Raw genomic sequence first — 24,926 nt, 5'->3', positions numbered from 1 at the left:
AGTATATTTTGTATTTTTGGAATCTCTTCAATGCCATGAAGAGTAAGTTATTTTAATTTGCTTATGTTAATGTAGTGGTAGTACATTAATAATCATTATTCAGAGAGAGAACAGCCCTGGTATCCACTTACACATAAAGTTCTAAGATTATTATATTAAATTATTTATAATTTGGGAGAGGAGGAGGGTCCCAAGAATCAGATCTGGCCATATATAATAAAAGAACATTATACTATCAAGAATAATTCTCATTATTTTCCATAGTAGCATTATGGTATGCAATTAAAATGGCAATATTTTACATGGTGTGACAACACTGTATTGTCATGGTCACCATATCATGTAGGGAGAAAACTAGCATTTAGTATCACTGTAATAATACTGAAATATTTAGAGCAAGAATTAGCACTTTTTTTAAAGAATGAACAACTATTATGATGTCATAAAAATTGAAAGTGTTGTAAAGGGCAGAAAACACACTTTTGGCTGAATGCACAGGGAATACCGATGGTATTCATTAAGCATGGATTAATATGACGAACAAAATTTCCATCTCTGTCCCCTCCCTTTCGAAATATCTTCTGTGTTTTCATTGCTCCCTTTGAAGCCAATATATGATCTTTGCTTTAATCCATTTTTAAAGCTTCCTTTGAAGTCAGTGGGAGCTTATGCCTGGAAGAAAGGAAAGTGGCTGAGGACTGGGTGCCTGCTGGGGAAGAGGGACCAGCCTAATCATCACCAGAAAAGAGTATTTTTTTGATTTTGTATGTGATTGTCCTCATGTACATGGTCTCTTAGGCTCCATAGCAAAGTCATTTTTAACATGGTTTGATTTGTTTTCTAGTATTGTGAAAGTTTAAGATGACCCAGACTAGTTACTTTTTTTTTAGGACAATATTTTCATTTAATGTGATTGAAGAGAAATGAATATTTATAAATGGAAGTAATTCTTTTATCTTGATACTCTCACAAATGCTGTTTTACCTAAGTGAATTTTCCAAATAATGAAACTAATAATTATCTAATAGAGTAATTCCTCCAAGGACAATTGAAGAATGTAGAATTATTTTCTCCTGTATGAAATTACTTCAGACTGCTTAGCATTTTATTTTTTCTTCTTTTCTTAATATCATTAAATATTTGGGAACAAGATAGGAAGTAATTGATTAGTCATTCTTTCTGCCTCTTCCTTGCTGCTGCCAGTTGTCCTCTGTGATGCAGGTCAGGTGCTCTGTTTGTGTTTTGCTCTCTTATTTTACACAAAATCGCTTGAAGAAGGTCAGGGAGGCTTCAGGTAGCTTTATACCATTCCTACAGGGTAAAGCACTAAGACTGCCCCTTTCCTCATTTCCTTTTCCTCTCTCCTCATCTTGTCCTGTTCCTCACTCCTGTCTCTCCTCCCCTCAGTCTGCTTCCTTTCCTCCCTCACTATCCCCCACCCTCACCACTGCGGCAGCTCTGCTCTCACAATGCCAGTCCTTTCCAGGAGCAGAGGGGGCCTGCATCCATGTTTGGCCTGTGGACTAGGGCACAGGCTTGAGCACTACCTCTCTGATTGGATCTTGACGTGGATGCCTCTCAGGATCTCAACACTTCAAAGCTGAGCTCAGCAGCTCCCACCAAGATTTTTATTTTTAATCTCTGTGAGTGGGGTCATGGCATCACCTTGCAGCCAGCCCATATCTAGCCTGAAAATCTGAATTGTCCTTGACAATGTGCCTTCTTTGTCACTCTACCTTCAGTCATTTAACAAATCCTGTCATGTCCACCTTGGAACTCTGTGGTCGGCCCATGTTCTTCACTCCTCTCTGCCACATCTGGTCTAATCCTTATCACACGCTGCTGGTAACGACAGCTGCCTCCTCTCTGGTTACATCCTTGTATAAACTTGTCTTCTCACTGTTGCAGGTTTTCTTCCTAGAATTTGATGCTCACCACGTCATTCTCAGATTGAAAAATCTTCCTGTTTGTCTCAGCTGAGCATTCTATGACCTGAGCTGCCTCTCCAGCTCCTTTTCTATGTGGTAAATCCATTGCTCCTGCCACTGAAAATGCTGCTTGATTCACTTGGCAAATGTCTGTGTATCCTTCCAGATCAGGTGGATTGTCTTCTGTGAAGCCTTCCTTATTATCTTCAGGCAGACACCTGCCCCCATCCGGGCCCCCACCTTCTGTTCTTTCCTCATTTACAGTACTTGGCATGGTGACCTACAATGATCTCTTTTTATGTGCATCTCCAGCACCAGAATACATGCTCTTGGAGAATGCAGTGTATAGTTCATTTCTCTTATCATCCCCATCCCAATGCCTACCTGACATTAGGTATAGATTAATAAACATTTGGTGAAGGAATGAAGATTTTGAGAGATCTTTATCACTTATATTTGGGCTTGAAGTTATATTATTGAAGGTTGGGTTCAGATATTAAAATAATAAAACATTTTAACAGATTCTCCCTTCAAGGGGTATATAGTTAGAAAGGGTATAAAATTTTTATTTCTTATAAAGGAAAATAATGCCTGAACACTGCGGATGATCCAGAACAAGGACAGAAAGTTCTGGTGTTTAGTGATGTCCTCAAACCCTTGAACCCCCTCGAGAATCATCTGCTGCTAGAGTCCTTGTTACATGAGAAAAGTAACCCCCTTTCATTAAAACTTCTTTTAGTGGAGTACATCTGCTTTAGAGCTTCCACATCGCAAGATTTCTGGGAAGATTTCAATTAAGAGGCTCTTACAAAAAAGTTTTTTCCTTAGTGTCTTTGGCAGGACCTATGAATCAAACACAACAAATCCCAAAGTTTTATTATAAAAAATAGTAATAGAGTGGGAGAAACATGGAGCCAAAATACTTAATCTATGATAAAAATGAGAAACCTTTTTCTTTGAAAGAAATGTAGAAAATGTCAATAAGATACCCTTCCTTACAAAGAGGAACTTGGTTTTAATCCTAGTGATGTTTCTGGGCAGTGATAGAGATAGAAAATGATCCATTTAGCTAATTTAAAAATTGAGTGAGAGCATCTGACTATATTCAACAAATAAATAAAATAAAAGTATGCTTCAGTTCCATTGGTTGGACAATTAAAAGAAAGAAAAAACGTAAGACAGATGTGGAGGCAGAGCAGTGGAGGAAGTAGGAAGCAGAATATAGCTTGCTTTATAGGGAAGGCTGGGCAGGTAGAGCTTTATTGTCCCTCCCTCCTTTCTAACTTACCTCATCTGGCCCAGACCATTCCCCAAAGGCAGGTCCACCCAAGGTATTTCATGTTCTTCTCTCAGTTTCTAATCAGTCTCTATCCCCATCCTCTGCCTCCAGACTCTCACTGGCTCAGGGCCCAGAGTCCCAGAAGCTGTGGGGTCTTATCGTCTCCCTTTCCCCAGATGGATGAACCTTGGACTTGCTCATGTGCAGCTCAGTGGCATCCCAAGGTAACCCGTCGTGTGTTATTTAACGCTCTGGGCCTTGGTGTCCTTATACGTGAAAAGAGGATTAGTAATACATACCTCACAAGGCTGTGAGTCACCCAGCAGGTCTTCAACAAACATTTATTTCCTTTCTCTCTGCTTTTTGCTGCTGTTCTAGTTACGTCACTTCTCTTGCCAATACCAACTAAGTCACTGGCTGGACATTTGCCTCTGGAATTCTGCCTGCAGTCTATCCCTGTGTCTGAGAATGGGGTTTCAGAGGAAGCCTTTGAGGTGAGGACATCTTTGCACCAGCTGCAGAGTCAAACATCAAGGCTCAGATCCAAGTTCCATCATGTACTTGCTGTGAGAACTTTGGACAGGTTGTATTTTCACTTTGGACAGGAAGCCTCGTGTCCGTATTGGTAATTTAGGGATAATAATATTTCTACTTCTAGGATTGTAGGAAGGATTAAATGAGTTATTTCATGAAAAGTATTTAGTGTAATGTCCAGCATATTATAAGTGCTCAGTAAATGTTATAGATACTTCAACTTAGAAAATTTGCTGGAGCACCTGGGTGGCTCAGTCAGTTAGCATCCAAATCTTGATTTTGGCTCAAGTCATGATCTCACGGTTTATGAGATTGAGCCCCGTGTTGGGCTCTGCTCTGACAGCTCAGAGCCTGCTTGGGATTCCCTCTCTCTACTGCTGTCTGCCCCTCCCCTGCTCTCTCTCTCTCTCTTTCTCTCTCTCTCTCTCTCAAAAATAAATAAACTTAAAAAAAGAAAAAGAAAGAAAATTTTCTGACCAATGGCATGATGTCCTCAATGTCCCAGTTTCATCATATTATGGCAGAAAGAAAGCATGGCAGGATTCAAGTGCTGGTTACACAGGTGTGTCCAGAGCAGTCCCTTGATAGACACTTGCTGGCATTCACTGCCTGTGGGGTGTTTTCTGTGGGAAGGAAGCTGTCCCAACAGGGAAGGATGCAGTGGCTTGGTTGTGGCTTCCCAGGAGGAGAGCTGTGGTGGCTGTTGGAATGAGAGTAGAAAGGGTGCTGCTGCCATCACCTGAAAGCTTTTGGTATCACCACCAGCCTCACCCTCTTGCCACCAGCTCAGAAATTACCTAACAGAACCAGAGCTCTGGAAACCCTGCTTAGAAAATACTGCTTTCTGGGGTACCTGTGTGGCTCAGTCAGTTAAGTGTCTGACTTTGGCTTAGGTCATGATCTTCCTGTTCACTGTTTCGAGCCCTGCCTGACATCTCAGGGCCTGGAGGCTGCTTCTGATTCTGTGTCTCCCTCTCTTTCTGACCCTTCCCCGCTTGTACTCTGTCTCTCTCTCAAAAACAAAATAAACATTAATAAAAATACTGCTTAAAAAGATCATGTGCCATTCCAAGACAGAATTTTGAGATTCTACTTAGGATGGCAGAGTTCACATGTTTCTTTTTTCAGTGAAAAGTAGGGAGAGAAGCTGAAGATCAGTCAAACTGTTTTCAAGGATTAGCGCAATATTTAGGTGTGCCCAAAGAGAATTGTTCTAAAGCAATTTTAAAAGCATATCTATTATTTAACTGTTTGTCAAAAATATTATCATATAGCATTCTGGCCATAGGACTAGAATGCTTTTTAATAGGAAACAAGAGTTTGTATGTCTGAGTGTGTCAGTGTACATAAAGGTACTATGCCATTTCTTATTCTAGTCTGAAATAATGAATGAGCTATCTTTCAAGGGTCTGTATTATTTTCTAGAATCACTGTAGTTTCTGAAACCTATAATTTATCATATATTCTGAGGCAGACACAGAATATCTGGACTTGGCCAGTCCCAGAAAATCCAGTGTGCTTGCCTGGTGACAGTATAAGGTAATGTGTAATTTAATATATGCAAATTTAACCAGGAACATTTGGGAAGAGATTTAAATATGACTCATTCTACATGTCAGTTCACTCAGTAAGCCTAGGCGTGCTGTAGAGCTCTCTTGAGATGGGAGACATGCTTTTCTTTCCCTCAGTTGATTTCAGCTTCCTCGTGTCCCCCGAGGTAGAGCATCTCCTTGAGCTAAGGGTGGTTCTGGGTTTAAACACAGCTCCTGAATGCAGGCCAACTTTTTCATCTCTTGCCTAACCCAAGAAAACATTAACCCTTCCAACCCTGGCAGAAGTTAGTGTTACTGAGTGGCCAATCAATAACAATCTCTAATGTGATGCTTTTCTGATGGATTTTCAAGAATGATTTTCAAAATGAGTATCTTTTGTCACATCTGCAGCCTTGGGAGTTCAAGCCCTGGTGAAACGCCATCCTCAACCCACCACCAATTGCCTCTTTTATTTACCATTCCACACCCCCTCTGCTAACTCATGTGTTCCTCCTTTACCATTGTGCATATAAGTGACTAGGGGAGGCTGCAGAAGGGCTAGTTCATGACCAGCAAATGGTCACCAATAATGTGTTCAGTGCTGGAATTAGGAGCATCTGAATAGCCACTAGCAGCCTGCAAACTAAAGGCTTAGGTTTGGGAAAACAGTATGAGGGAGCAATAGCCCTTAACTTGTGACACCAGACTCTAGCCCAAGAGGAATTCTAGTCATTGTGTTCCATCTTGCTAGAATACTGAGAGGAAGACTTTATTTGTAGACTATGTTAATTCTCACAATACCAGAGCAATAGGTAGAGTCTCTATGTGTCTTGTATTGCCCTAATCTGTTGACTATTTAGGATATTTTTAATACCACTAGACAGATCCTCATGGGGGAGTGGGAGGCAAAACTCCAAGAAATTCTAAGATTGTCACCTCATGTTTTGCTGCGGTTCCTTAGTGATAGGAGGAGGAGAGAAGCCATGGGTAGCTAACAATGACTACCTACAAAGTCATAGAATCATAGAATTTAGTAAAGGAGGGAATCCCAACTCTACTTCTTGAGTTTTAGAGGGGCAAAATGATTGTTTGAGGTCAAAATGTGTGGAGGAACTAGGACTGGGACCTCAGTTTCCTGGCCCCAGGCTGGGGGTTCCTTATGCAGTTACAGTGTCTCTGATGAGCTGGTTTAATAGGAACAGGTTTAACCTGTTTTATGGTTGCAAAGTGCCACCGTTTAATGCTCTCCCTGAAAAGGGGAGAACAAAGTCCACATTATTCTTATTTGTTTTGGTTTTAGGGTGCATGATTGTCACTGGCAAAATGTCATGTGTGCCTAAACTCTAAAAATGTTTGTTTGTATGTGGAGGGTGGGGATGGATTAGAATGGGTGGGTTAGGTTGGGTGAAGGGGTATGGTTTATACTAACAATAATAGTCACAATTGCAAAAGTGGATCCCACTTTTGGTAATGGATGCTTATGGAATTAATAGGGGTTTTATGAATATTTCATACTTTAATTTATTTGGCATTTGGGATATCTTCAAGGAGTAAATTTGAAAAGAGAAATAGATTTAGACTACTTTCTTGGTACTTCACCTGTCACTGGTCTTGCTATGATTTGACCCCTATATCCTCATGATACCCTGGAGAAAATTGTGGGCAGAAGGAGCTGAGAGGTAAGAGCAGCTATTATGCAGATTGAAGGCATTTATTTAAATGTTTACTCTGATTTAGGCTTTGAAGCCCTGGAGTTCAGGTCACATGGCCATAGAAGGAAAGGAATTTTTCTTCCCCTTAATCTTTTGACTGCATTGGTTTTATTTATTTATTTATTTAATTTATTAAAAATTTTTTAAATGTTTTTTATTTATTTTTTGGGAGAGACAGTGCGAGCAGGGGAGGGACAGAGAGAGAGAGGGAGAGACAGATTCTGAAGACAGGCTCCGGGCTCTGAACTGTCAGCACAGAGCCCAATGTGGGGCCAGAACCCATGAACTGCGAGATCACGACCTGAGCTGAAGTTGTACGTTCAGCTGACTGAGCCACCCAGGTGCCCCAGACTGCATTGGTTTTAAATGGATCTTCTATTTCACTAGGATTATTATTATTATTTTTTTTACCTGCTAGTAGTGGCCTCTTTTTTTAAATGCTGCATTTGCTACAAAACAGCATGCCACACTCAGCAGAGAATAAATCTTGTTTAGGTACCAGTGTATAATGGGTTGCTTCTTTGTGCTGTGGATATCAGATTTACAATTGATCTCTGGGACCAACTCTACCCAGATATCTTTCCTCAGTTGCACATGACCAGATGCTTTACTGGAAACTTTGTCAAAGCAGCTAAGAAATTAAATGCAAACAACTTCAGATTGCTAACTGTTTTATTGTTTGTTTGTTTACTTCTTAAATTTTTATTTATTATTTTAAAAATATAATTTATTGTCAAATTGGCTAACATACAGTGTGTTAAGTGTGCTCTTGGTTTTTGGGGTAGATTACCATGTTTCATCGCTTACATACAACACCCAGTGCTCACCCAACAAGTGCCCTCTTTAACGCCCATCGCCCATTTTCCTCTCACCCCCACCGCTAACTGGTAAGTTAAGGCAAATGGCAAATGACATGAAGTGTCACTCTCACATTTGATTCCCAGTGTCTTCTGATTAGGAAATAGGCACAACTTTTTGACTCAAGTATCTCTGCTCTTGTCTTGTTCAGATCTTCTCTGATGTCTTGCTCTTGGGTCTATAGCTTTTCTTTCTCTGCATCAGAGTTTATTTCCTTCCTCCAAGGCTTTTATTACCAACTGGGAAAAATTTGCAGTGTCTTTACTAGCAGTGGTTGGAAGTTCATATATATAGACTATATATATAGACTGTAGGTATTTTTGTTCCCACAGGTTTCTGCACAAATATGTAAAAATCTAACTTATTAAGAGGCTTGTTTTCCTCCAAGGCATGTTCTTTGGAACCAGCTTCTCTCTGACCTTTGTGCAGTTGAGAGAGCAGTTGTATGATCCACCTGAACTCTGATTGGGAAGAAAGCTACTTTTCACTGGATTCTGACCTAAAGACTCCTCCCCTACAAAGAAGTCATGGACTCCCTATGACATCCCTGGGCTTCAACCTGCAAGTATCCATTGTGGGTTGATGGGAATGAGGGATTCTCTTAACCCAATTCTGAATGAGCTAAATCAGCATAAATTAGTATTCACACAAAAATGACTTTTTCATGAATCTTATAGGCAAATATAGCTCAGCAAGTTTACTCACTTTCTGATTGTTGGCTGTGTGTCTCTACTCCTACAGTCAATGCGTGAGAAAAGAGAAGGAGAGAGGTTAGAAGAGGTAGGTAGAAGGAAAAACTTGGGGGAGTTGGTAGAAAGAGGCAAGAAGATGGGGTGAAAGAGAGAGAGAGAAGACTGAAGCCTTCACTTTCTGCTAGATTATGTTAATTTCTGATTTTAGAATTGGCCTCATTCATTATTCAGCAGTATCCCTGAAAATGAAGAAGATACATTTCAACTCCATTTTTAAAGACAGAAATATATATGCTAGACTTTCAGATATTCCACAGGAAGAATTTGGCTGAATTCCAGAGTGTCATTATTGCACGGAAAATATCTCTAGAATTCTAGTGTGAGAATTGGAAAAGATCTCAGTTTAGCTTGTCATTTCCTGGTATCAGAAACTGAAGTACAGTGATGCGAAGTGACTTTGCCGGAGCTCATCGGCTGATTAGAGTCAAAGCAGGGATGACACAGTTTTGTATTCTGTGGGCTTTCTACTGAACCCTGGACATATGTGCACCATCAAATGTGCCAGAAAACTGACAGTGTCTGGGAGACTCCTGAAAAAAGGGCCTGGTTGGAACTGAGTTTGAACATGAAGGCTGTGGTGACCAAAGGAATAAGGTTACCTGGCTTGTATTTTTCATATCTTAACTCATCGGCCTAATAGGAGAGAGTGAGCAGGAGAGCACAAGGCATCTTGATGAAGGCAGTTGAGAATGAACTGTAGAGAAAGGAAATGTTGACAGTGTCTGAGATTTATCATATTGATTCTCCTGTCTTATCTAGTGTTGATTCTTTGCCTGTCAGCTGTTTGCAGGTAAGTAGATTTTTAGGACAAGTATATTTGTAGGGCAGCAGTTCCCATAGAAAGACCTTAATAGGGATATTGTCATTGATTGACACCAACAAAAGTCCAATTCACAAAGGAAAATTCACCCCTGTTTTAGGTCTGAGAAAAACTCATTTAAATATTTGGGAACTTCCTTCCTAACATTTGTCTGTGCATATTTACATGTGCATACACACACTTATTATTATACAAATGTGATCAAACTATACATCTTACTTTGTAGTCTGCTTTAAGTTTTAAATCACTTTTATTGAATCCAAAAATTGAAGAGAAGGTGGCAACATAATCCTCCTTTCCACTTAAGCTTTCCTTTTTTTAAAAAAATCATTATTGAATATAATTTATATAAATAAAATACACCTACTTTAAAAGACTTAAAAATGTTTTTAAAGTTTTATTTATTTTTGAGAGAGATAGAGAGACAGTGTGAGCAGAGGAGGGGCAGAGTGAGAGGGATACACAGAATCCAAAGCAGGCTCCAAGTTCTGAGTTATTAGCACAGAGCCCTACATGGGGCTCTAACCCACAGACTTTAAGATCATGACCGGATCCAAAATCAGAGACTGAGCCACCCAGGTGCCCTGATATACACTCACTTTAAATGTACAGTTCAAGGAGTTAAGAAAACATAAAGAACTCTTAACCATTCAATAAAAGGAAAACAAGTAACCCATTACAAAGGAGCAAAAGATTTGAAATGACTATGAAAGAAGGTATTTCTCTTTGTGGTTCTATCAGTTTTTGCTTCTTGTATTCTGAAACTGAGTTTGAAGATCTACAAGATTGTTACATCCTTTTTGATGAATCAGCCCCTTTATTATTATCATATATCCTCCTTTTTTAAGGTTCCTTTCTTTATTTTGACAGAGAGTGAGAGCGCACATGCATGTGTTTGCTAGCAGGGGAAGGGCAGAGAGAAAGGGAGAGAAAGAATCCTAAACAGGTATCACAACTTGGTATCTCATGATCTACCGACTCACCATGAGATCAGGACCTGAGTGGAAAGCAGGAGTAGGAGGCTTAACTGACTGAGCCACTCAGGACCCCCTATCATATGTCTCTTCTACTCCTTGGTATTATTCCTTGTTCTGAAGTTTACTTTGTTTGATATTGAAATAGATGCTTTAGATTTCTCTTAGATTTTCCCATTATTTTAATTTTAACCTATCTTTATCTCTGCATTTAAAATGAATTTCTTATAGACCGCATACAGTTGGGTCCTGGTTAAAAAAAATTTTTTAATGTTTATTCATTTTTGAGAAACAGACAGAGTGTGAGTCGGGGAGGGGCAGAGAGAGAGGGAGACACAGAATCTGAAGCAGGCTCCAGGCTCTGAGCTGTCAGCACAGAGCCTGACACAAGGCTCAAACTCATGAACCATGAGATCATGATCTGAGCTGAAGTCCTATGCTCAACTAACTGAGCCACCCAGGTGCCCCTGGTCTTGGTTTTTAATCCCTGCCTTCTAATTGGAGTAGTTAGCCAGTGTAATTATTGAGTACTTGGAGGTAAACTTACTACCTTCCTATTTGTTTTTTATCTACTCTTTGTTCCCTTTTTCCTATTTTCTTGCCTTCTTTTGAGTGTTTATTATTTTAGTAGTATTATTTAGTAGTGGATATTTATTATTTTATCTCCTCTATCTCATTTATATTTGGTATACTGCTTTATTGCTCTAAAGTTTACCATATGCTTTAACTTATCATAGTTTATCTTCAAATAATACTACTTTATGTATAATTTAAGAATCTAAAAACTTTTAATTTTACCCCTCCTGGCCTTTGTGCTATTGTTATCATACATTTTACTTTTATATATGTTATAAATCTCATAATACATTGTTATCATTTTGCTTTAAAAAATCAATTATCTCTTAAAGACATTTTGTAAAAGATTATATTTTTAAGTAATTTCTACAACCAACATAGGGCTTGAACTTCAAACCCTGAGATCAAGAGTCACATGCTTCACTAACTGAGCCAGCCAGGCACCCCTTAAAAACATTTTTTATATGAGAAAATATCTTATATATATGTATATGTACATATTTGCTCTTTTTTATACTCTTCATTTCTTTGTGTAGATAACACATTTCGATTGTGTTATTTACATTTTATCTAAAGAACATCTTTTAACATTTCTTATAATACAATGTTGCTAGTGACAAATGTTCTCAACTTTTGCTTTTCTAGAAAATAATTTCTTTTGAAAGATATTTTTACTGGTTGTAGAATTCTAGGTTGGTAGTGTTTTTATTTTACACCCTAAAAATGTCATTTAGTTGTCTTCTCCCTTGCATGGTTTCTTATAAGAAACCTATGATTATTTTTTATTTTTTCTTTGCAACATAAAATATCTTTCTTCTGACTACTTCTAAGATTATTCTTTAACATTTTTTTTAGACATTTGATTATGGTTGTCTTTGTATGATTTTTCTTTGGCTTTATCCTACTTAGAGGTATTGACTCTCTGGGATTTGTGGGTGTATATTTTCTATAAGAGACAGAAAATTTCTGTTACTATTTTTGATTGGATCCCAGTCACTGTGAATTTCACATTGTGTGTGCTGGATTTTGTCATATTTCTTTAAAGGCTTTTGAACTTTCTTTCGAAGAAGTTAGATGGTTTGCAAACCATTTAAGTATTTTAGAGCTTTATTTATAAGCTATAGTACAAGTCTGGAGCAGTCTTTACTTAATGGGTACTTTAGCCCTAGTTTGAATGCCCTATATATTGAAGGAAGTTTCTCTACTCTGTCTAGTGGGAGTTAGAATGACCCCCAATCCTCCATGGGCTTTGGGAATTGTTCAACTTGCATTCTCTTTAATTGCTATTTCTTAGGAAGCTGACTGGCTTTGCAAGATTTCTTCCCAAGTATCCACAGATTATATTGAGCCAAAAATTCAAGGAGATTTCTAGTTGTATTTCTGGAGGTCTCTCTCTTTCTAGCTTCCTCTTTTCTGTATTCTTCTCTGTCAATTTAAGGTGTCATGCCCCCTCTAAACTCCAATTTCTGTCTCCTCAACTCTATGAGACCACTCGCTATTTTTAGGCCTCCCTGCAATATGGTCTGTAATTTGCCTCCAGGCAGAAATCTGGGCCTACTATAGTGTTGATCTTATTTAATTTCCTTTTTCCAGGAGTCATGGTCATGTTGTTTTCTGTGGTTCAATGGCTAAAAACCAGGGCTGAGACCAGGTTTAGGAGAGGTACCAAAGGTACAAAATTTAAGAAGGCACTCACTCTCAGGCTCATGCAAGTTTACGATTGGCTTTTGAAAAGGAGTGCCTTCTTAAATTTTGCATGTTAAGCACCTGTCTTGCCTCACCTTAGTCCCAAACCTGATGAAAATAATTGTCATGTATTTTATCTAGTTTTCTTGTTGTTTATGGTGTGGAGATAATTCTGTATTCTGCTAATCCCTCATTGCCCAAAGTGTAAGTCTCTTGCTATTTGTATATTTAACTCAACAATATGTCAGAGACATTATTCTACATCAGAGAATTTAGATACTCACCACCCTATAAAATGATTGCTGTGTATTCTGTTGTGTGAAATGGATCTAAGGAATTATCAAAAGTAAAACTCATTTTTTAAAAAGTCTTCTCATTCTCAGATGTGACATTAGTTATGACTGAAATGAAATATGAGAATGTACATGGACAAACATTTCATTTAGAGATATGCTTTGTACTGAGTGTGTTAACTAAGAAGTAAGAATAGCAGATGGCTTTTCAGTACACTTCTTGATTTGTTACCTGAAAGTATTTACTAATCCAGAAAGTGGCCTGGAAATAAAGTTTGTCATTGTGGCAATGTTCAGCATTACATTCTGGAACATGGGGTGACCTGAACAATGAATCAAAGTTAGCATTTTGAGAGATTAACGACACATTAAACATTACTACCTTGTGGATGTTACTCAGCTGGTTTTCTTTCTCATTTCAGATTTCTTAAATAGAGATAAAAGTGAAATAAGAACATTAAGGTATGTCTAGTATTCAAAAATAAATCTAAATGGAGAATAGACTGACATATGTTGTCCCATTTTCAGTTTAACAACAAGCTAGTTATCCTGAAAGCATAGTTTGTTCTAAAAATACTTTTATCCATCTAAATCTTATTCTCTTTTAACTTCATTTGTAACTTACATGGTGCCTTTTAATTTCTGAATTAGTAGAAACATTTTTATCATCATCATCATAATAATTTTAGAAATTATGTATAACCAATAAAAAATTCCAGAAGGATATATAGGAAAATGATGCAACATTGATTGTTTGAATGGTAGGGTTTGGAATGGTGTTTGTTTTCCATTTTTTTCCCCTGTTTCTTAAGGTAGTTATCACATTTATAGAGTAGAAAAGTACATTTCCATATAAAAATTAAATGGAACAACAAAATATTAGCAAGTTAAATCTAACAATGGATAAGAAGAATAATACAGCACAACCAAATGGGGTTTATCCCAGGTATGGTTCGTTCAAAATTTGAAATCAACTAATGTAATCCATCACATCTACAGGCAAATAAGAAAAATTGCATGATCATATTAGTAGATGCAGAAAATTATTTCACAAAATACAGCACTGATTCACAATAAAACTCTCAGCAAACTAGGAGTAGAGGGGAACTTCCTCAGTTTGATAAAGAACACCTACAAAAAAAATTCCTACACTCACATCATACTTAATGGTGATGAACTAGAAACTTTCTCACTGAGACCAGGAGCAAGGCAAGGATATTTTCCTCTTACCACTCTTTTTCAACATTGTGCTGGTAGTCCCAGTAATGCAGTCATACAAGAAAAGGATATGAGAGGTATGCTGAATGGGAAAGAGGAAATAAAACTGTCTTTGTTCATGGATGGTGTGATTATCTTCTGTCTATATAGAAAAGCCAAAATAGATTCTCAGAGCTAGTAAGTGATGAGAGTAAGGTTGCAAAATACAAAGCGAATATACAAAAATAAGTAAATTTTCCGTATCTCAGCAATGAATAATCTGAAATTCAAAATACAATACTATTTAAATTAAGCACACACAGAATGAAATACTTAAATATCAATCTAACAAAATATGTACAAGATCTTTATATGAAAAAGTACAAAATTCTGATGAAAGAAACCAAAGAGGAACTTTATAAATGGAGATGTATCCTGTGTTCATGAATAGGAAGACCCCAAACTGTCAACATGTCAGTTCTTCCCAACTTCATCTGTAGATTAAATGCAGTCACAATCAAAATCTAAGTAGATATGGATAAACAGAATCTAAAGTTTATATGGAGAGGCAAAAGACCCGTAGCCACAACAATATTGAAGGAGAACAAAAGAAGACTGACACTGAGGTATTGATGGAAGACTAGACAAATAGATCAATGGAATGTAATAGAGAGTCTAGAAATAGACTACTACACAAGTATATTCAACTGATCTTTGACAACGGAGCAATGGCAATACAATGGAGCAAAGACATTCTTTTCACCAGATGGTGCTGGAACAACTGGACATCCATGAAGAGTGTGAAGACCTTACACTCTTCAAAACTTAACTCAAAATGGATCATAGACCTAAATGTAAAATGCAAAACGATTTATCTCCTAGAAGATAACATAGGAGACAACCTAGATGACGTTGGGTGCATGATGGTGCCGAAGGCACAATTCATGAAATAAAGCTTTGATAAGTTGGACTTTATTAAAATTAAAAACTTCTGCTCTGTGGAGCACCTGGATGGCTCAGTCATTTGGGTATCCAGCTCTTGAGTTTGGCTCAGGTCATGATTCCACAATTTGTGAGATCAAGCTCTGTGCTGAGCATGCTTAAGATTCTGTCTCCCTCTGCCCTTCTCCCCTGCTTGGATGTACTCTCTAAAATTAAAAAAAAAACAATAAAATAACAACAACAACAAACCCTTTGCTCTGCAAAAGACACTTTTAAGACAATAAGACTGGGAGAAATTTTGCAAAAGACATATCTGATAAAGGTCTATAACCCAAAGCATACAAAGAACTCTTAAAACTCAACAATAAGCAAATGAACAACCTGATTAAAAAAGGGACCAAAAAATGAACAAACACACTATGAAAGAAGATATACAGATGGCAAATAAGCATATGAAAAGATGCCAAACATCATATGTAGCTAGGGAATTGTAAACCAGAACAACAATGAGATACTACTATTTACCTATTAAGTTGACCAGACTCCAACATACTGACAACACTAAATGCTGATGAGGCTGTAGAGCAACAGGAACTTTCATTTATTACCAATGAGAATGTAAAACACACAGGCACTTTGGCAGTTTGGCAGTTTGTTACAACACTAAACATACCCTTACCATATGCTCCAGCATTGCAGTCCTTTGTATTTACTCAAACAAATTGAGTAAACTTATGTCTATGCAAGTCTACATAAGTCTAAACTTATATCTACACAAAAACCTGCACATGGTTGTATATAGCAGCTTTATTTATAAGTGCCAAAACTTGGAAGCAACCAAGATGTTTTTTAGTAGGTAAACGGATAAACTGTGATACATCCCACAGGGCAATAGTATTTCATGCTAAAAAATAAAAAAGCTATCAAGCCATGAAAAGATAAAAAGGAACCTTAAAAGAATATTACTGAGTAGAAGAAGTCAATGGCTACATACTATATGATGCCAGTTATATGACATTCTGGAAAAGGCAAAACTATAGAGACAGTACAAAGATCTGTGGTTCCCACAAGTTAGTGGGAGGGAAGGATGCCTAGGTGGAACATAGAGGATTTTTAGTATAGTAAGACTATACTGTATGATGAATGTCATTATATGTTTGTCAAAGCCTATAGAATGTGCAACACCAAGAGTAAGCCCAATGTAAATGATGGACTTTGGGTGATAATTATGTGACAATGTAGATTCTCTGATTGTAATATATGTATCACTCTGGTGTAAGATTTTGATAGTGGGAGAGATTGTGCATATGTGGGGGACAGGGAGTACTTGGGAAATTTCTGTAACTTTAGTTCAATTTTTCTGTGAACCTAAACTCCTCTAAAATAAAGTCTATTGAAAAAAATTGATTTTAACACTGAATAAAAATAAATATTATAAGGTTAAGAGTTTTGCTTAGTTTCTCAAGAAAGCAGAGCCCAAGGCAAGAATTTGAGTACTTTACTTGAAGGTGCAAACCCAGGTAGTGAGGACTGAGAGTAAAAGAGAAACAAAGCAAGGAGGAATGCAAAGCATTATTGTACTTTGCAATTGACACTTGACAATGAGGAGCAGGTCACTTAGAAGGCAGGCATCCTTAGAGACTCCTCCAGAGGAGTTGCATGAAAGACCTGATCCTTCAGGTAGGTATTTCATAGCATGTGAAAGTGGATGAGCAATCCAGTCCAGTGGAACACTAACCAAGAAAAAGATAAAAGGAGGTTGTTAGGGGAATATGAAGACATGCAGGTTTTGTGTATTAAGGAAGAAAGAATGAGGAAAGTGTAGGAAGAAATGTCATCAAAGAAAGGCAGTAGGCAACTATATCAAGGTCCTGGACACATGATGTTCTGGAACAAGGACACTAGTTTTGGAGTTATACCTGAATCGAAATCCATGTTCATAATGTAGCTTCTATGTGACCTTGGGGGAAGTTAGATTTAGATGACCTTTCTAAGCCATATTTTTCCTCGTCTCTGACAATGAAGTGACATATAATTTCATAGGATGTTTTTTTAAGATTTTTTTTTTTTAAATTTTAGAGAGAGAACATGACTGGGGGAGAAGAGCAGAGAGAAAATCTTAAGCAGGCTCCACACTCAGCACAGAGCCCAACACAGGACTCTATCTTACAACCCTGGGATCATGATCTAAGCTGAAATCAAAAGTCAAATACCCAACCTACTGAGCCACCCAGGAACCCCTCAGACTATTTTTGAGAAATAAATATTTATGCTTAATGAAATTGCTTGGCTCTCAATGTACATTGCTTCCCTCGGTTCCAATTCTGTACTTTTGAAACATTTTTTTAAATGCTTATTTATTTTTGAGAGAGAGAGACAGAGCCCGAGTGGGGGAGGGACAGAGAGAGATAGGAAGGCACAGAATTTGAAGCAGGCCCCAGGCTCTGAGCTGTCAGCACAGAGCCTAACATGGGGCTTGAACTCACAAACTATGAGATCATGACTTGAGCCAAATGCAGACACTTAACCGACTAAGCCACCCCGGTGCCCTTATTTCTAATTTTCAGTGGTTGGCTATTTGTATTCCTTTTTCTTTTCCTCTTAGTACTTTTTCAGCAGTTTGACACTCCTTTTGTCCTCCTGTATTTTCATTTTCATTTTGGAGATGGAAAGCTTTTAAACAGAAAAATGGCATCATGGAGAATATCTCGAGTCTACATTCTCAATAGAAACAGGTGAAGTGGGTGAAAATTGGTTTTTGTGGGTAAAATACCCTAAAATCTTTTACTATATAATGCACAAATATATAGAGAGAGTACATATAGAGTCTATCTGTGGTGGTAAAATTTTATGAGGGATGATAAATATTTGTCTAAAACAGCACCTGAGGGGTATTGGTATGAAAAAAAGGTTGAGAAACAGTGGTCGTGAGCTAAGAAAGATAATTTCTAAAAGATAAAACTGTCGTATGGACTGAGGGATTCAGAATAACTGCCTCTCTTAACACGGTTTTATCTGTTAATGATCATCAGACCACAGAAAATGCTGACTGTGTAGAACTTAATTGTCATTTATATCCTTTCTTTTGCTTTCTAGAAATGTTTTTTTTTAGTGTGTTTATTTTTGAGGGAGAGATAGAGCACACCACAGTCAGGTGAGGGCAGAAAAAACAGAGGACAGAGATTCCAAAGCAGACCCTGCACTGACAGCAGTGAGCCCAGCACAGGGCTCCAACTTAACAAATTGCAAGATCAAGACCTGAGCCAAAGCCAAACCCTTAACCGACTGAGCCACCAAACGCCCCTGCTTTCTAGCTGTGTTAATGTTTCTTGTGTTTTTGTTTTCTTTCTAGTTTGTTGGTTCTTGTGGCTATTTTTCATTGTTCTCCAGTGATGATTAAATTGTATATTGACAAGATCAGAGACAGGGATGTTGGAGAGAGTTGGGACTTTAGAATTATCAGTTTTGTTACATTCCACCACAAATAACTGCTTTTTCCATTTACCTTATTTCTCGGGTCTACATTTCATTAATAAAAGAAAATAATCAGAAACCATTGGTTCAATAATAAACAAAAATTTTCTGATGTTTCTAACCATTTTATTGGATAGGACTCTGTTCTGAATTTCCAGGGTACTTTTTATGCTGCCTTCCTGTCACGAGCTTGGCTTTATAGCTTTTTTCTCAGCTCTGTTCTACTGTACTCCTTATCTTCCTGGCCACATAGCATCTTAAGTCCATAGTTACTTATTAATGAATAAGTATTCACTACTATTTAATTAAGTTACCAGATAAAATACAGCACAGAAGAGAGATACCAGAAATAGTAATTTAAAATCTATGTGCAGTATTTTTCCAAATAAATGCTTACCTGTAGATGAGAGAGGAGCTGTTTTATGCAATAAAAGGAAGAATCCTCCCAGTTAAGACGTGCATGTGTGTGAAACAGGTATTTTTAGAAACATTGTTCTCTAGGAAATATTCACTGAAATCTTCCAGAGTTTGAACAAGCTGTCATATCATTTTCCTCCATCCTTCTGGAGAAAACTTCACCACAAACAAAAGACTTCAAAATAGCTTATAATCTCTCTGAACTGATATGGAATGGTTTCCTTGGTATATTATTAAGTGTAAAAAGCTAAGTGGAAAAGATTATAGTGTTGTACCCTTCATGTAAGAAAGACAGGCACATAAGGAAAGGTTCATGTGTGAAAAAAGAAATACAGGAAGGATGAACCTGAAACAAAAGAGATTGGTTATATGGAGAAGGCAGGAGGGAAAAATGTGTATGTGTTGGGGATGGGGGTGCAGAATAGAAATTGAATGTAAGTGATAAAGAGGGAGTGATATCTTTGAATATATTTTTATAGTTCTGACTTTTAGAACCATGTTAATGCTTTACTTACTCAAAAAATCATCCTTGATGTGGCAAAACACCAAATAGAATATAGTGATAACAAATGAACCTATTACACATGAATACGTTAGTTTACCTCAGTAAGTGGGATAGAGAAGGAAATAATTAAACTAAGTAATTTTGAAAACCAAGTTTTGACTATACACTCTAAGACCAAAACCCAAAAAAACTGCACACAAATAATGTCATTTGGTTAGCAGCTTATTTTTTCACAGGGATGTGGGTTAGCAATTTTGAAATGATTTCATGTATATTCTAGAGGAAATAAACACATTGTAGGTAATAAAAACCAAGTCTGTTACTGTCAGGGAAGTAAATGTAAATAAAGAGAGAGGGGATGACCTCTTTGATGGATTAGAATTGGAGGTATCAGTATGAACACATGGTTTTAGCATATACATGAACATTAATAGAAATAGCGGTAATTATGCATGCATGGGTTAGTTTATGTATATTTCCTAGTTCTGTCTGCTGGAAGGACCTAGAAACTATAAAAACCCAGTGGCCATGAGCACTACCAACCTGGATCTTGGTTTCTAAATATCTTTCTCAAATATAAGGAACTTCAGCTCCTCAGAGAAATGGCTAATTTCAAGGCTGAGGCAGAGAAAGTACAAGATGAGCTGAGAGCATCTTATTATGTCAGAAAGGACATGCTCAAGAAATGATTAGCTGTAGAGGATATAGGAACCAATTTGGAGCTCCTACTAGCCAAATAGAAAACAATTTGAGCAACAAAGTAATTAATGATAGTAATGGATGGATTATAATTCATGGATAAAATAAGTATCCATGATTACACAGTATTAAATTTAATAAATGGGGAGAAGAGAAATCTCTTCTTGTAGTAGAATTCTAATTAATAAATATAGAAGAAATAATGGAAATAGAAAAACTATCATTTGTTAAATGCTAGAACAATAATCACTACAATCAAGAATCATCAATGGATGCTAAAACAATTAGACAGGAGCATTTGGTAGTCTCAAACTATCTGTCCATGAAATACTTATTAATTTCAAAAGGGAAATACTAACTTTACAGTGAAGAAAGCTGTTAGATACCCCTTAACCAAATGATCAAAGTTAACCTCCTCTATAAGTAGACTTTCAACATCATGTGTTTCCTGCTAGGATACCCTGAGAAAGGTACAATATCACTTCTGTGGTATACTTGTCAAAAATGCATAAACTGAATTTAATAATGAATAAACATCAAATGAACACAAATTGAGGGACATTCTGCAAAATAACAAGTCAATAATCTTCAAAACTGTCATAGTCCTAAAAGACAAAGAAAGACTTTAGAACTGTCTGTCCCACATGTGGCCAACAGACACATGAACCAATGCTCAACATCACTCATCATCAGGGAAATATAAATCAAAACCACACTGAGATACCACCTCATACCAGTCAGAGTGGCTAAAATGAACAAATCAGGAGACTAGATGCTGGTGAGGGTGTGGAGAAATGGACACCCTCCTACACTGTTGGTGGGAATGTAAACTGGTGCAGCTGCTCTGGAAAACAGCTGTGGAGGTTCCTCAAAAAATTAACAATAGAACTCCCCTATGACCCAGCAATAGTACTGCTAGGGATTTACCCAAGGGGTACAGGAGTGCTGATACATAGGGGCACATGTACCCCATTGTTCATAGCAGCACTTTCAACAATAGCCAAATCATGGAAAGAGTCTAAGTGTTCAACAACATCAAGAAGATGTGGTTTATCTATACAATGGGAGACTGCATGGCAATAAGAAAGAATGAAATCTGGCCATTTGTAGCAACGTGGATGGAACTCAAGGGTTTTATGCTAAGTGAAATAAGTCAGGCAGAGAAACACAAATACCATATGTTTTCACTCATATGTAGAACAGTAGAAACTTATCAGAGGACCATAGGGGAGGGGAAGGGGAAAAATTGTTAAGGAAAAGGAGGGAGGCAAACCACAAGAGACTCTTAAATATTGAAAACAAACTGAGGGTTGATGGGGGCGGAGGAGAAGGGAAATGGGTGATGGGCGTGGAGAAGGCCACTTGTTGGTATGAGCATTGGGTGTTATATGGAAAACAACTTGACAATAAACTATAATAATAAAAAAAGAAAAGTTAAAAAAAAGAACTGTCTGTACCAGGTTGGAGGAGACATGACAAGGGGACATGACAAATAAATGCATTGTGTGATCCTGAACTGGATCCTAGACTGAGAAAAGGACATTAGTGAGACAAATGGCATAATTTGAATCAGGTTTATAGATTAGCTAATAGTATTGTATTAATATTTATTTCCTGGCTTTGACAGTTGTATTGTGGTTGTGTAAGAGGTTAACATTTGGGGAAGGTGTGTGAAGAGTTTACTGGAATTCCTTGTGCTATTTTATACCTTTTTTGTAACTCAACATGAAAAGTTAAAGTTGTCCCAAAATTTAAATAAATAAAAACTAAAAAGAAGAATTGTAGCATAGAGAGATTAAAGAACAAACATGGTTTCTAGTCCTCTTCTTGGCTATTTTATTTCTGGACATGACTAATAATGATAAAAAAGAAAGAAAATATTCTTCCTCTAAAGAAATAGATATGTTCAAAAACACCTGAGATTTGTCATGTGTTTTAAATTCTGTTTCAACTCTGACTTGCAAAATTAAATATATGAGTAAATAATAGGATAGGATGTAGAAATAAAGTGGGAAGGGAAGAACAATTTTTAAAGAGAAATCATGTAGAAAATATCTGCCTTCAACCAGGTTCTCCAGGCTTCAATTACTGCATGTTTAAAATCAATAATGACCATGAAGCATTCTCATCTACAGCATTATGTTAAATGATTATAACAAAGGTGCATAAGTTTTGCTTTTTCAAGTATGAAATTGACAACTAGTAGTATCGCATTCATTAAGATGATCTTTGAGCTGTAAATGAAATTGAAAGCCATTTGATAGTGGTATTTAAAGAGGAGTTTCCCCGATGCTCTTCTTTCTGCTTTCAATATAGCTTACTGAGCATTCATGATATGTTGAGTGTCACCCACGAGGGATACACTCTCTGTTTGCTTGAGGCAAATGTTTTAAAATTCCAAAGATTTAGGATCACAAAGGAGTCTGGTAAGTATGTGTTATAATATTAGGGAGATCAACGTCCAAAAACTGGGACAGTGGGCAGGGAGTAGTGTATGACTTTGGCCTTATACTTCTACAGGATGAGATAGAACATCAGAGTCAGAGTCTTGAAAAGAATAAAATAAAAAGTCTTGGAGCACAGCAAATATGAGTCACATGCACATTGGCAAACAGAACAAATAGCAATCAAGTTCACCTACTCTTAGAGATATTTATATTCACATCACACTTTTCTTCTCTGTCCTCTACATCTGAATGCAAATACATACAGAGACACATACACAGATTTCCCTGGATGTGGCTACACCATATTTGTTTGTTGCATGTGTCTGTTTTTGGTGGGGTGACCTTTTCAGTTCTTTTCCTAGTCAACTGAAAAATACTTTTTTTTTTTTAATTTGGGTTCTGTCATTTAGTTGGAGAAGCAGTGACTGACCTGTAGACATAGCTTTATTTTTATGTTAAAGGTTCTGTAATTGCCATTCTTAGAAACTAAAAGGAAGCAGAGAAAAAAGACCTGGGTCTCTTGAAAATTGTAGGGCAAAGCAAATTTGCATGTAAAAATTAAATGTCTTCTAAATGGAGTAGCTCCTGATGCAAGTCAAGATCACCTTGATGTCCTTTATAGGGGCCTTAGTTACCACAGGTTAGGAGTTGGCCTCAGAAATTGAATAGTAACAGCATTAACCTAATAGTTGTTTTCCTTACCTTTTCCCACCAGGCGCTCAGAGCAGATCCTTTTCATGCCCACTATGGGCAATCATGGGGAACTTAGGGATATGTTCCATCCCCCGCAGGCTAAATATAACTCCATCCCTTTTTTCCTCTACCTCTGAAAGCACAAGAGAATGCAGATGATAGTGATAGAATTTTAGCGATAACCTTGAACCTTCTTTCATTTATTAAGTAGAGAGCTATTTGCATAGTCTGGTACTTTATTATTCATAGCAAGTTACTTTCAATGTATCTTAAAAACAGATATATATAGCCCTTGAGCATCCATGCTAAAGTGGAGCATCCTGTCCTAGAACAGGTCTTCTGCTTTGTCATATAGATGAAATGCTCTGTTACCTATGCTGTGTTATCTGCATTGACTTTTTTTTAAGATTTTATTTTTAAGTAATCTCTACAACCAACATGAGGCTCAAACCCACAACCCTGAGATCAAGAGTCTCATGCTTCCCCGACAGACCCAGCCAGGTGCCCCTATTTGTGTTACTTCTAAAGGTTGTCCAGAAACTTGCACTTTCTCCCCTCTATTTATCTTCCTTTTTTTTCAAGTTTATTTAGTTATTTTGAGAGAGAGAGAGAGAGAGAGAGAGAGAGAGATCGAGCAGGGGGGAGGGACAGAGAGAGAGGGGGAGAGAGAGAGAATCCCAAGCAGGCTCTGCATTGTCAGCACAAAGCCTGATGCGGGGCTCGAACTCATGAACCATAAGATCATGACCTGAGCTAAAATCAAGAGCTGTTCACTTAAACAACTGAGCCACCCTGACACCCCATCTCCCTACTTATCTATCAAAACCTTCCTGGGGTATCACCTCCATCCTTCATATCTCAGATGGAGTTCATTGCTTTGATGTCTTAGTACACTTATAGTGTGAGCATACATCATTTATTGCCCACTGCCCCTGTATTGTGTTCATTTGTTCACTTGTCTATCTCTCCATTTCACTGTGGGTTCTAGAGATGAGGACCCATTCTTATTTATCATTGTATCCCCTTTGCTTAACTGTTCCTGGCTTAGAGTTGCTGCTCTAATTGAAGTCTGGTAAGCTGTGGAAATAATTTCAAGATATATTATTTGTGAGTGAAATATGCCATTCATTATCTATAATGTGTATTAATATCACTGGGGAAATGGCTAAAAGACCTCTGCTATTCAGTAGATGAGTAAACAATATTGTTAGGGATGGAAGAAGAGGGAGAATGATGGCAGAAGAAACAAAGAGGAAATAGTTTTCCTTTTTCACTCAACTCCTAAGTTTGCCTGTGAGATTTGATAAATTTTACTCCAGACTAATTGCCATTCAGTAGTAAGGGATGGAGCTTATGGTGTTGACTTACCAGCTTCAAGATGTTTAGGTTTAACTGCCATGTCAAGAACAGATGATTTTCCTTTTTAACAGCATGTTCTTGGAAATGAGCTGAGTTTGGAGTAGTCTTCCTATCAATCATTTTTCCTTTCTCTTCCCTAGCTGAAACTGGATTCCCTTTTGGCACTAACCCTCCCTCTCCACCAGGCAGGTGGTCTGAGCCAGGATAGTTAGTAGGGGTGGGTTAATGGGGAGGTGACTTTCCCTCCAG

At 37.5% G+C, this 24,926-nt stretch overlaps 1 protein-coding gene across 2 annotated transcripts in view; it reads left to right on the top strand.

The window, feature by feature from the left end:
- The window catches only part of AKAP6 (A-kinase anchoring protein 6), a 481,813-nt gene that overhangs the window by 52,327 nt on the left and 404,560 nt on the right, over positions 1 to 24,926 (top strand). The window contains exons 1-2 of one of the 2 annotated variants that reach the window (XM_029951556.1): positions 9,184 to 9,385; positions 13,367 to 13,406. The exons of the other annotated variant lie outside the window; for it this stretch is intronic. The gene's annotated coding sequence lies outside the window, so the exon portion shown is untranslated. Of the gene's footprint in view, positions 1 to 9,183; positions 9,386 to 13,366; positions 13,407 to 24,926 lie in introns of those variants that run through there. 2 annotated transcript variants of the gene reach the window in all.

Source organism: Suricata suricatta, chromosome 9 (genome assembly GCF_006229205.1).
Source record: "Suricata suricatta isolate VVHF042 chromosome 9, meerkat_22Aug2017_6uvM2_HiC, whole genome shotgun sequence".
Lineage (NCBI taxonomy): Eukaryota > Metazoa > Chordata > Mammalia > Carnivora > Herpestidae > Suricata > Suricata suricatta.
The sequence above is the reverse complement of the archived record's forward strand: the minus strand, read 5'-3'. Positions and strand labels throughout refer to the sequence as shown.